Consider the following 14601-nt stretch of genomic DNA (forward strand, 5'->3'; position numbering starts at 1 on the left):
TATCTCCATCACTTGCAAGTTTCAGTACATACTGTTTCATTTATAGAGTGTGCATTGCACAAGGTGTATCTACTCTTTATCTTCATGTTTTGTTTACAAATTAATGAACTAACATTGTGTTTGTTTACTAAAACATTTAAAACCCATTTTGTTATTACCCGCACATTCCTTGCTAGGTGAATTCGCTAAGATAATCAATAATGCTATTGTCTTAACCTCTGCATTTTCCCAAGTTCACTCTAAGAGAACTCTAAACTTCATCCCATGTGTAAACTTTGTGGCGACCTTTGATGACTTCAGATATTTCAGGAATTCTGCTGCTTTGAAAAAAAAAAAAAAAAAGGCTTAATAAAGATATATTAAGCTGTAACTCCCTCACTTACTCTACTCTCTGAAAAGTCTCGTCTGGCAGAGTAAATGAAAATGATAACTTACAGCCATCCATTAGAATACCTTTAAAAGAGTTAATGGATGCTTTAAAGGAACATTTTGAAAATAAACAGCATGGATTTCCATCATTCCATCCTTTCTATTCTCATGGAGCACAATCAAACGGGACAGGCTTTGTATATTTTTGGAACCCATTACCAAGACAGACTTAAGGTCATGCACCAGAAAGAACTCACCCACTGTGAAAAGCTCTAAATTAGAAGCCAAAAAGTGCGTGCACATCTTATGCAAAGAGCTTCAACTGAAATCTTATTAAGCAGTCACTGAAACAACCCCTTAACAGATAAGAGTGTAGAAACATAAAAATATGTTTTTTCCCTTTACATTTAAAATGGAAATAAAATTAAATTCAATTAGGCTGCTTTTCTGCCCGTGCTAAAAAGAGCTATTTGCATCAGGAAACAGCCCTACATACCTTGATAACAATCACATTTAAGATTTAATTGGACTTCCTTACTTCTGTCACCAGACCTTCCTGCAGCTTTGATGCTAAAAGAAACACTTATCTATTACATCTCTGCTCCGGCCTGCCATGCTTTTAAGAATGTATACCGCTGCTAGCTAAGACTAGGTTTTTTATTGTAAGAGCAAAAAGACAGAAGTTGAAAACTTTCAAAGCAGAGCATGCTGCAAGACAGGACAGAGGCTGTAATTCTCAATAGACTAAAAGCTGATTTTCAGTTAGGGTAAAGTAGAATATAGATAGTATCAGGTGTGAGTAAAAAATCAACCTCAAATCCAAACTTCCTAATTTCCCCAGCCAAGTAAAAGATTTAAAACGTTGCAAACTATGGGTTGATGACAAACTTTATCATGTCATACGTCTCTAGGAAGGCTCTTCACCTAAATCACAGATACATCAAGATACTTGTTTTTCTAGGTCTTCAGAGACCCAAAATAACATAAAAAAAAACATGGTAATATTTTTTAAAAAGAGAAGTTCAGAATGCTCACCACTTTATGTAAATTGTTAAATGAATTAGATTTATTGGTAACTGCACAGCCAAATTCAAAACCTGAGTGACTGCCAGATCTCTACAGCACTGATTTATTCCTTTTCTCTTATCTATAGATCTTTTCAAGATCTATACAAGATCCTGGAGTGAAAGGAAAAACAAGTAAGAATTGCTTGGTTCAAAGAATGTACATTATCATGTTGTTTGATGATCCTTGTACAGGTTCAAAAGAAATTTTAGAGTGTTAAAAGCTATCAGTTTTTATTTCCTTTTGATTTTTAATTAAATCAAACAAATATCTGTTTGTAACCTGAGGGCAGAATTTCACATTTAAATTTTATGTTGTAGGAACAAAGGAAAATTTTTAAAGAGGAATCCTCTGCACACCAGAAGATTCTTAATCTATACAAAAACAGTAAAATTGACCTAAAACAAGATACTGTTGGAAATACTGTACTTAAATGATCGTACCTAGTACTACTAATTTATTTTAAATCACAGTCGATATTTTTAACTAGGAACACAAAATAAAATCATGCAAACAAAACCAGAGGAACCAGCGTGATGTTTATTAGTTTCCAAAAATACACGGTATTGTTAAGAACTTTTTCCTCCACTGTATAAAAGGATGCTTGGTTATTAGGTAACTGTTTTAGCTGTATGTACTGTGAGTTTTCTCATGTTCGGTGGCAGCTATGATAAATTATCCCCAGAAACTAGCTGCATCCAAGCTTGACTTAATGTTGTGCATATTTTCTCGACGTTGTTTGGTATAAACGTTTGCCTCTCCTTTCTGTAGTCGTCGCCTCAGAGCAGACTTCTGCTGTTTTGTCAGCTGACGTTTTATCTTCCTTTTCACCAGTTCCTACAAATAAATAAACAATTCAGTATCAGAAGTTTTTGAACATCACTTAGTACTAACATTACCATAATGATACTGTATTCTCAGTACTAACATGAACATGTGGTAGTGAACCTGTCGAGAAGACCACCATGCGCTGAGCAGCTGGTGATCCACACCAGGGTTAACTCGAGTTTGCCCAGGCCTGCCCTGTGCTGTGCTGCCCATACTGTGTGGCCCCAGAACCCCCTGTGGGGCTGCACAAATCCCTTGGCCTGGGGCAAACTCAGCCAGCTTCTTGGGACAGAGGAGCCTGCAGGCAGCTTCCGCCTGGTTCCAGTGATTACCACTGCTCTGTGGTCTTGCCTTTATCTAACAGAGCAGAAAGAAGTTATAATAAGAACTTCACCTCTTCTCAACAGCAGAAATTGAGCAAGCAGAGTTGTTTCTTTGTAAGAAAATCATGTAATTATCTCAACTGAGTGAAAGGGGAGAACCTCTGCTACAGACAAGGTCTACAGTATAGCTATGTGGTTTGGAGTCAGGGTCAGGGCTCTAGCATTTGAAGGGGTGTACGATCACCTGTGCTATTTTTTTTTTCTTTTAGCATTAGCTCTAATAAAAAGCATCTTAGGTGATATCTTGCAGAGTTTAGGTGCCTTTCATTCAGGAATCATAATGAACCAGTACTTTTCAGTGCAAAACATATGCCTTCAGCAAAAATGATAATGTCCTGTGCTTGGAGATTTGACAAACATCTTGTAAGTAGAAAAAGGACCAAGAGAGTTTGCTCCAGCACAAGGAGAGATCTCCTTGTCCTTATCACAACCCATGAATATTTTTTACGTCATCATGTTTTCTCCCCCTTTTTCCACCTGAGGACAGGGCTAAGAGAAGCATGGAGGAGCTGAGGTACCTGCTGGTGCAAAATTACCCCACAATCTAGTAACATTTCTTTTGCATTTACCCCAATTTCTCTTGCCTTGTTTTTTGTTTATGATACTGTCAGCACATTAAGTAGTAAGTTGGTAGTTAAGTCAGGAACCAGAAAGAATTCTTTTGGCACTGTTTAAAAACTGCTGTGACTAATACAACTAAATTATGCAAATACAAGGTAGTAAATAAATCCAGGTACCCAATGCTGATTTCAGTAAGAATGCTGTAGTAATTACATAGTATTCACCTGAATAGTAGTTTCCTAAGCTTTACCACATGCAGGTTGACTATCAAAAATGTGAATAAAAAGAGTAGTATAAGATCTGTCTTTCTTTCCTCGGAAGCTTAGCAGAACTCAGTATTTAAACAAGAGCATTTTGGAAATTAAATCTGTGAATGCTCTTTAAAAATATTCCAAAAGGAAAAGCTGGTAAGAGGAAAGCTGGTAAGAACTAGTTTAAACTGGGCCACTGATGTTTTTCTTCTGTCAGTAAGACAATTGTCATCCTCTGCTTTTTATAGGCAGAGCTCTGAAAGAAGGCTTCTCTACTTCTCCCACTTCAGTGGACAGATGACTTCCTTCACAGTTCATACAAGGCTCGCTAGAAGAAACTTTGCAATACAAATACCAGATATTTTCACTATGCAAAAATGTAAATTCACAAAATACTACTGCTCAACCACAGCATGCAAGTCTCACTAGTCTCTCCATCATCCTAAGCCTGACTGTCAGCAAAATGAATAAACAAATCTATCATTTATTATTTAAATTTTTGCATAGTTTACATTATTTCCTATAATTAAATTGCAGCAGTCCCTACAAAGATTTGTACAAGCACAACAAGACATTTTATTTTGTCTGGAATAGTTTATTGTCTGTAACTCATAAGGCTTTCTTTTTGGCACAGTCACCCAGCTATGACTGCACCTACTGCTATTACTGCTATTGTTTATACATGCCCATATGAATTCCTTCTGTGTGTTTAATCTGGAAACCTGCTTATGTTTTAATGTGTTTCTTCATTGAGAAAGCTATATAAACAACAGAGAAGTGCTAGAAGCAGTAACAGGCATTGGCTCTAAGCAGCTCAGTGGGTCTTACTGCAGTGCCTTTTGTGTTTTTCGTTTTGCAATCACGTTCTGATGTTACAAATAGCTCATCATGCATATCCTTTCTTTAGTTCTAGTATTCAAAAGTTCAAATAAGATTTAACAATGGGCAGAAACATTTTACTTAGCGTAAGAGCATATAAATGGAAAGATTACACAAAGTAAATTGACACAGGATGTTTATGTGGCTGAATCTCTTGAAAGCTGCTTCTGCTTTTATCTTTCTTTTAGAACAGAATATTAGGTACTTAAATGCCATTTGAATATTTTAACAAGTTCGATGTGTCTGCCTACAGAAAAAACATGTGTTCGCTAAACAATCAGGAAGGTTTCTACAGTGAGTGACCACTGCTACCACCTACTGGTGTACAGAAATATAATTTCAAATAGGGATCTATAGGCGATTCCAAAAGAAATCCTACACGTTTAGGTTAGCAAACTGAAAGGGAAAAAATATGTATCGCATGGATCAGAAGCCAGGCGATTCCTAGCATTTATCCTAGCATTTATCCTAGCTCTTCTTTACTTCATTTCATAATTCAAGGCTAATTCTTTTTCTCCTTAATAAGGCACCAGGCCATGTCCTACAGTAAGAACAGGGATGACTAACAAAAGTCTCTCTTTCCTTCACACGAAGTCCTGTAAAAGTCTTACACAACTTGCAAACATGCTGTTCCCTAACACATTTATTTATGCATAAAACTGGCCTTTCTTCCATTTAAAATTTAGACACACTCTTTAAAATGTGATAGAGGTAGCCATACTGGATAGTATACTGAGTAGGGATGAAGAAAGATGTAAAATTCTGCCACAAAGTATTGATTTATGTAATGCTGAAAGTCAAATTCATATTGCCAAAGACACCATGACTACAATGAATTCATATCTATGTTTCAGAAATGTGGTAAGAGATGTGTTAAAAAGACAGATGAAAAAAGGCCAAGTTAAATCTTTACTCACGCATGCAAATTTAAAATACAAAAACATTAATTATGGGCAACAGAATTGATTTCTAGCAACAGAAATGAAATTAAAGTTGCTAATGCCGGAGTAGAGCTTTTGTGAAAGAGCAAAGAACAACACATGAAGTACAGCACTGGATATAATTCACTTGTAAACATGTAGAAAGCATCAGACCTATTTTCTGTGAACATGGAACTACAAACCAAAGATGTACATAGTAGTAATCAATTAAAGACAGTTACTGCTAACTACGTATTTGTAAAAATATCTTCAACAGCTACGTCCTAAGATGGTATCAGAGTAAACTAGACAGTAGCAGTAATAATTACCGGTGGAATGGTTGAACAGCTCCCAACACTGCTGGCTGACGTACTTTTAGTTCTTGTTCTGTGCTCCGCAATATGAACCATACTGTCTTCATTTCTAAAATATGTAAATTAATGTTTTATTCCATTCAGTGAGCATCATGTTTCAGTCATTTTTTTGATATACAATCAAAAGTGCTAGCAGAACATTTGAGTACTACAGAAAGAACATTTACATTTGAAATATTAACACTAGTTCAAAAAACACATTTTATGACAGGAAGGATTATAGTGCAATAGCCACATACATACTACACAAAGTAGTGTAAGAAAAAGAAGCTTCAGAACACTAAAAAGATTAATTCAGATTCTGTACATTGCCTAGGCGTAGAATTTCATGAAAAAGGAAAAATTCAAAAAGAAAACAGGGTATATGAACTTTATATATGCATTCAGGTACATGGGGAGCTTGCAAACTAATAGTTTGAATTTTATATAAGAAGGGGTTAGCTTAAAGGTAAGAAGGAATTTCCAAGTGTGTCAGTAAAGGCATTAAAAGCCACATGGTATGACGTTCAGTAAAATATATTTGAATAATATATTCCAAAGAGCTTGTTCTTGCTAATTTCAGCCGAATGAGGGGCAGAGGCTGAGAAAGAGCACTCTAATTATAAACTCACTTGTCAAAGCTACTTAGCAGCAGCAGCGTTTTAATATAAAAAAAAACTTTTACTCACATTATTACTAGAAATAAAGAAAAAAGAAGAAAATTTCACCACACCACTAGACAGTAAATATAAGTATTTACCTGTAAGGTCTCAATTCCTTATTTAAAGTTGACAAGTCAACCAGATCAGGGCATTCATCGTTGTCCTTATCACTGCTGCCCTCTGTCTGATTTTCAGCAGCATTGTCAGGTATTCTTTTGTGCTCAGAAAAACCAAGTGCACAACTCTCTGCATCTTCACTGGACTTCGAAAGCACAGGCTGCCCTTCAACCTTTTCTAAGGCTGAACTCAACTCTGACATACTCAGTCCTTGTGAATTTTCACTACTTTCTGTGGCTTCAGCATCTTCACTGTGATAACAAGTCTTCAGAGGTTCTGCTTTCAGAAACCACTTCATATATGAAGTCTGCATTGTTTTCTTTATCTTGGCTGAGGAAGTTGGCGTTACTTTCAGCATCTTCTACAAATTCCCTCTCCTCTGTTGTATGATCATCCTCATCAGAGCACTCTGGGAAAAGCAGCTCATCATCTTCCTGCATTTCCTTTGTATAACCACTGGCAGCAATCTCTATGTCAAGAGAACTCTCTCTCCTGAAAGAAATAGAAGTGAGCTTTCTTTTAATATATCAAATCATTATGCTGTATTTTGGATTAAAAATACTATCAAGTTAGACTATAATTACCATGCTATTAACAAAAAGAGTATACTCCATTGGAACATAGGTAACATAATACAGTGCAGGGCTTTGGGTAGTTAGCAGAATGTAGCCTGACAGAACCAGACTTTCATACAAGATGATTCCATCTTCATAATCAGCACTTACTGAAAGCAAACAATTTGATTTTAACAAATATAATACTTAAATTATGCTTGTGCAAACAGAACGATGAAGGACATGTTGACACACACACAGACAATTCCCCTTTGAGAAAGGGCTCAGAGTGATATAAAACCCTTTTAACTGAATCAGCTTTGCTCTTAAAATATGTGAGAAAATTGTTTGCTTTTCAAAAGGGACAAACTACAGTAGGAAAATTTTGAAGATAATATTTGAAGAGGCGGTCACCACATGTACTAGCATTTTGAAAATTAAATTTAAAATTAAAAACTAAGTTAATACTTGATCCCCCAGGACTGTTAAATATGGTTTTAAGAGTCAGAGAAACTAATTCTGCGTCACCGTAACATTTACGGCATTTGGATGTATCTCTTTCCCCTAGCTGCAAGAGGTAAGACAAAGGAGACAGCAGATTTTAAGACGTGCTTCAGTTTTTGGAAACCACTTTTAGTAACTGCCAGTGAAGACAGTATGGATCCTTTTTACTGTAAGAATGACAAAAATATTTCAAATTGGCTCTTTTTCCCCCTGTTCACTTCTAAAATCATCTCTCAGAGGCATCCATTTTTCTCAGAAAACCAACGTAACTACCATAACATGGGGGAATTACGAGTCAGCTGGCATTTTTTACCTGATATCTTGGAATGATGGGAAGAGCTCACTCTCATAGTTGAAGCGTTTCTTAAAAAACTCCTTAATGCAGTTAACATCCCTGTCAAAATACCTGTTTAAAAAATACAGAATTGTAAAAATGCAATAATCAAGGAAATTAAGTCTACTGGTATGACAAACTTTTACTCTACTTTCTTGCCTTTTATTTGAATATTAATAACCATCAGTGACTCGAAGTGAGAAAGTACACGTGTAGGTATACATACATAAATGCAGATTATTTCTATTCATTTCTTAATTGAAAGAAATAATATTAACTGAGAAGCAATTAATTACACATTTATCCTAAGGAGATTTCTACTCATTCATGAAACAAATTGCATTTGTAATGTATGGTGAAAACAGTAGAAAAAGAATTTGAAGCAGGCTTATGAAAACAAATCATGGTTGACTATTTGTTGTTATCAGCACTTAACTGGTTTATTTTGCATACATCATTTGTACGTACCATTCAGCATTTGGATGTGATGTTGATATCATCTGAGGGAAATCAATCTTAGTGACATGATCATCATTATCCAGTATGAGATTAACTTCATTGAAATCCCCATGAATCAAACCATGATTGCCAAGTTTTACAATTAGATCCATTAATTCACTGTAGACAGCAGCAGGGTCTTCGATGTGGTGTACTTGGCATCTGGAAAGTTAAATAAAAAAGAAAATATCCTGAACCCTGAAGGAATTAATTTAAAAATATAGACAAGGCATATGAGTTACATCTGAGAGAATGACAGGGTCACAATTTGAGTCGTAAGGGATCTCCAGAGGTTACTAGTCCAATACTCTGCTCATAGCTATGTCAATTCTGAGATTAGATGAGACTAATCAGAGCTCTACCAATGCGGGCTTGAAAGTTTCCAGGGATGGAAACATACTGTGCAATCTCCACCACACTGCCCTCATGGGGAGAAAGCTTCTCCTATCTCCAAGTTAAATCCCTCGTTTTAACTAAAGCCCTTTGTCTCTTGTACTCCTATCAAACACGATGGTTATGCTGCCTAATTTAAACAATGGATCAGCGAATTTTTATGTCTGGATTGTTTTAGGTAACTTAGGTCTTCTTGTATTCAAATGCCATTCAAATGTCTCACAAAAAAGTGTTTTCAAGACTAAGCTGGGGATAAGGCAAAGCCAAAAAAAAAAAAAAAAAAAAGCTTAAAGCACTCCAGAATATACTCCAGCATAAACTCCAGAATAAAAGCAAAGTATATGTTTTGCCCCAAAAGTGCGCAGAATAGACATCACCTTATTTTTACAAGCAGAATAAATAGGCAGCTGTCTTATTATACCAGGAGCTGTCAAGAAGCCGTCATTTACAGCTAATTTGTGATATATTTTGGCCTGAATGCAACACTGTAGTGTTATGAGAACATATCAGTTGCACATACAAACAAAACACAATGGAATTCAAGCAGCTCTGTAATAGGCTGCTGTTGAATATTTTCATATTAACAGCAAAATTAATTGGTGACATTTCTTATAGCCAGAGGTCTGTATCATAAAATATATCATTTGTTCTTTGAATCTGGAAGTCATCTAAACTGGTATCTTCTGAGATGCTGATCACCTGAAATAATTTCTCATCTAGTACAGCATCTCCTTCAGGAAATGCTTAGTTAAAATTGCAGAACTGGGATAGCATGGTAAGCCTCACCTGCAATGCCCACATGTAACTTTAAAGCTTTCTGTCTACAGGACAGATGTGGAACTATTTAACAAAGGCGGGGAAACGGGATAGAATAAAGTCTTAAAAGGCACTTCTTCAATGTAACTCTTCAACTGTATACTTTGGGATTAATTACACTGAACCTTTGTTACTGTACATTATATAGAGTATCAAATAGCTATTTTGCATTCTGCTATGGAAACAAAACAAGCCATTCATTCACATACAAAATTCAACATTTTTTCATGTTTCTGGATGTTGAAAAACTGAAGAAAAGTAATCTTCCTTGAGCAAAAAACAGCGTTCAATGCACACAAATACATAAAATAAAAAATAAAACAAACAAAAAACAAACACCCCCCAAAAAAATCAACACAGAAGTTCTACAATGGCAACTGTACAAGTTGTAATCCTACCTGAATCTTTACCACAACATGGATCATGAACTGGAGCTCAGAACGTGGAGGATACACAACTCAATACTGAATATTTGATATACTGAATATATCAATATTGAATATCATTGAATAAATAACATATAGAACATAAAATTTCTGTGTAGAAAATGGTTGTAGCACTAACCTCTGTATCACATTGCTCCTCTGATGTATTCCGTACTTAAAAAAAAAAAGTCTTTCCACCAGTCTTTTTGGACAAAGAGAGTATGTTTTTAGTTTTCCTTCTCTCACAAATTTCTCCAAATATAATGAAGCAGAACCCTAGCCATTCTGGGCCTGACTTTATTCATGCTTTATTCAGCATGATCAGAACTGACTCACACAATAAGGAAAAATGTCATCCCTGCTGTCTTACTGAACCTATCGTTGTTAGGGTTTCTGTAAAACAGACTTCAAGCTTCCAAACTTACTAAGGGTAGCCATCAAGGAGTTCCATAATAACTGCGTGCCTGTTGTAGTCTACAGGTTTTGGAACAGGAAATCCTCTGTCATACAAAGCCTGGAAAGAGACAACATATTGAAAAAATAAAAGATAACCATTAAGAAAACATTACATACCTGACAAACTACAAATATAAGATAAGCAGTTAAGCACCATTGCGGAAGCAGCATCCTACACATTATTCAACTGCTAACTGTAAAAGTCAAATCATGTGCTTAAGGAGGAAGAGCAATCTGAACTTTCACTACTAACTATGCTTCTGTATTTTCCAGAGTTTAGTTACCCTGCAGGTGGCAGGAAAACACAACGGGATAGAAAAACAGCAGAATCGTATCTGGTCTGTTAGCTTAAGAAACCACCAGCAGATAATTGGGAATACGGTGTTAGAAAAAGGGTCAACAGTTCTTGTAAATACAGTTTGGCCTGGTCAGGTAATCCACACTCAGTCTCAGTAAGGCAAAAGTTTCTTCTTAAATATTAATATCCAGTATTACACTACATTAAAGATTAACTAAAGGTAGGCCATAGTATTTTGTAGCTCTGTTAGCTTGCTCTAACCATATTTACCAAATCATTCACTTGATTCACAGAATGGCTCAGGTTGGAAGGAACCTTAAAGACCACCCGGTTCCACCCCTTCTGCCATGGGCAGGGACACCTCCACTAGACCAGGCTGCTGAAAGCCCCATCCATCCTGGCCTTGAACACCTCCAGGGATGGGGCATCCACAGCTTCTCTGGGCAGCCTATGCCAGTGCCTCACCATCTTGAGCACAGAATTTCCTCCTAGTATCTAATCTCAATCTACCATTATTTTAATTTAAAACTGTTACTCCTTGTCCTATCACAACACTCCCTGAAAGAGTCCCTCCCCAGCTTACCAGTAGGCCCCCTTAAGTACTGCAGGCTGCTATTAGCATTCCCTTAAGCCTTCTCTTCTCCAAGCTAAATAACCCTGACTCTCAGCTTTTCTTCACAGGAGAGGTGCTTCACCTCTCTGATCACCTTTGTGGTCCTCCTCTGGGCCCACTCTAACAGCTCCACATACTTCTTGTGCTGGGGGCCCCAAACCTGGATGCAGCACTCCAAGTGGGGCCTCACAAGGGCAGAGCAGAGGGAGACAATCACCTCTCTCCACCTGCTGGCCACTCCTCTGTTGATGCAGCTCAGGAGGCTGCTGGCCTTCAGGTATGCAAACAAATACTTCTGGCTTATGTCAAGCTTTTCATCCACCAGAACATCCAAGTCCTTCTCTGCAGGGCTGCTCTCAGTGTGCTCTCCTCCCAGTTTGAAACTCATCGCTTACAGACCTAACAAATACTCTGTAATTATGTTTGTGGAAGTGATCCAAATTGACAAGACTAAAATACTAGTAGATACTTCACGAATTTTCCCTAGCATATAGTCTTTCCTAAGACAAGGTTAAGTGAAATGGCGATAGTTTATTCACTGCCTTTATTAAGACTCAGATGACTGGACAGCTTCACCTGAAATTTTATGGAAATTGCTTCAGTTCCATACGACTTCCATGGCAAAGTTTGATTTTGTCACTTGAAAGTATACAAAATGCATCAGCACTGTCATTCTCTGAAATGTATACTTTAAGTCCACTAAAAAAAACAAATAAAAAGCATACATCCTAACATATACTGCAAATATGAAGTGATGAGAAGATAATCTGAGAAGTACATTCCAGACTATTACATCGTTGTTAATATGGTGCAAACAACCACCTACCTTCATGTAGGCAAACTCTTTCATTGCTGCTAGCCGGGATAAATACAGCCATGACATTTTGTGCCTGTGCTTATGGTAGTCACGCTTATTTTTCAGGCTGCGAAAGGAAGTTCTTCCAAGCCTGTGCAATTTCATTGCAAACTGCTGCTCGTCTTCATTTGCAACAATATAAATATCTAGGAGAAAAAACAGCAGCACAGATCTGAGAAATGGTATCTGACAGGTATATAATGCAACAGTGCAGTGAGAAATCGGTTACTTGACTTCTTGTAACTGCTATTTCTGGAATAGCAAAGTCTACTACACTTCTTTTAACAGAAAAGACAACCAAATTTGTATATTATGTATTACAAATCTGAACAAGAAGAAGTCATTGGTGAAGAGATTATGCTGCTCCACTAGTAGAATATCATAGAATCATTACGGTTGGAAAAGACCTCCAAGATCATCTGGTTGAACCATCCATCTGATCTGAAACATATTTCAGACTAGGGGATAAGAAGTAACTTAATGGCACACTAGAAAAGACTTCTCTTGACTGGACAGAAAACTCAAGGTACCTCTTACTTTAAAACAGTGTTAGCAATTGGCTATGTTTCATTTTTACCATTTGTCCCCAATAATCCTCTTTTTTTTTTTCGTCCTTTTTTAATGACAAAAGACATGCTGTGCCAAATTACAATCAACATATGAGCATGAGAAACCAAGATAGCACTCCAATAGTTTGGACTGTATATTACTTTTTTTTTTTTTTTTAGGTGGGATGAAACATTTGATGTTAATCTTTTTGACAGAAGGCTTCAAAATTCTTTGCAAGTCACAAGACAACTGTCACCTGTTTGCAAAATACCTTTTAAGGAACCATCCAAGAATTGTACAAAATGGTCAAAGTGGAACAACACTTGTGAAAAAAATCAGATGTAGTCAAGACTCACACAGAACTTGAAGTGACCATAAATTTTGGTGTTTGACAGATTAACTGATATGACTATCCAAAGGTAAATTCACCAAGTTTCCAACAAATTAACAAAAATACAGACCCATTTCTTCTAAAAAAAAAAATTATATACTGAAAACACTTTTTTAAATTACCTGATTCTTTGCCAACACCCATCTGGTTTCCAACAGAACTGATGACTTGCCGGGAAGACAGAGTTCTCAAGGCAAGGTAATCATATCCTGCATTAGTTAACCGATAGCCCTGGACAGCTAGGAAAAAATAAATTACACAACATTTCATTCCATATTATGCATGTGTTTCTTTTAAAAGAAGTTTCATTTTGGTCTCTTTTTTTTTTTTCCTGCTTATGGTACACAACACTCAAATAGTATTTTCACTGTTGGCTAGTATCAACCCAACTTGACAGTAAGTTTAAATTCGTGCAAGCCTTTTGAAAACTAACTGGATAAAAAGCAGACATTTTGTTAGCCCCTTGGTAACGCAGGCAGTGACAATGGTTCAAATTGCATAGGATTACTTTGAAAGATGATTACTTAGGAGACACGGCAAGGATTCAGGATTGTTTCAAAGACCTAAACCAAACCTTAATGGTCTGAAAAACGGAGACAAAAAGGAGATGAATTTCATGAAGACTCCCACATTGTGCTTGCAAAGCCAGATGCAAGTGCAAGACTAAAGGAAATCCAACACTACTAACAGAATGGGACAGAATAAATACTACTTTAGTGATTGTTCCTGACTGGCTGAAGGTATAAGGCTTTTGCAGTCCGCTCCAGTTTGTCTGCTGTAAGACTGTAACACATTTGGGCTGATCCCTATGTGAACTTAAATACTACCTTAGCTAACAATTATTTATTTTATCCACGAATTTGGACGAACGAATCCATGAATTTCAGAAATCACCAACACCATTTGTTGCTGAAGGAGTTCACATTCCCCAGCTAGCCCCAAGGCGAGACGGGGCTCACAAACGCCCCGGATACCCGAATGACCAAGCTACCGCACTTCTGTGGCGCTGAAGAACCGGGAGGGCCGGGAGGAGGCTCCCAGCGCAGGCCCCACACTCACTTTTGGTCCGCTCGTAGGCCAGGAGCTTGTGCTTGGCCAGCTCCCGCAGCACCTTGTTGCAGCCGCCGTGCTTCAGGCTGGCGATGGGCGCCACCAGGCTGCCAGGCACGATCTCGTGGTTCTTCATGCCCATCTCCACCTGCCGGGGGGCGAGAGGGAACGGTCGGCGGCATCAGCGGGGAGGGGACGGGAGGGGAGGGGGGGGAGCTGCGCCTTCCCTTCCCTTCCCTTCCCTTCCCTTCGTTCCCTTCCCTTCCCTTCCCTTCCCTTCCCTTCCCTTCCCTTCCCCTGTCCCCGTCCCGTCTCACCGCGGTGAGCACCCTGAACTGCTGCCCGCTGAGGTACCGCAGCACGGCCACGTTCAGCTTCCCCATGGCGGCCACGCCCGCACCCCCCTCACAGGGCTGGCCGGCCTCACGCGGACGCACCGCGCATGCGCACGCCCCCCTCTCCCCTACCTCGCCCTA

At 37.9% G+C, this 14601-nt stretch overlaps 1 pseudogene; it reads right to left on the minus strand.

Moving 5' to 3' along the window:
• Nucleotides 1-1953: 1953 nt before the first annotated feature.
• Nucleotides 1954-14573, minus strand: LOC139999500 (serine/threonine-protein kinase RIO2-like; annotated as a pseudogene).
• Nucleotides 14574-14601: the final 28 nt, after the last annotated feature.

Source organism: Anas platyrhynchos, chromosome 26, assembly GCF_047663525.1.
Source record: "Anas platyrhynchos isolate ZD024472 breed Pekin duck chromosome 26, IASCAAS_PekinDuck_T2T, whole genome shotgun sequence".
In the NCBI taxonomy this organism is placed as follows: domain Eukaryota; kingdom Metazoa; phylum Chordata; class Aves; order Anseriformes; family Anatidae; genus Anas; species Anas platyrhynchos.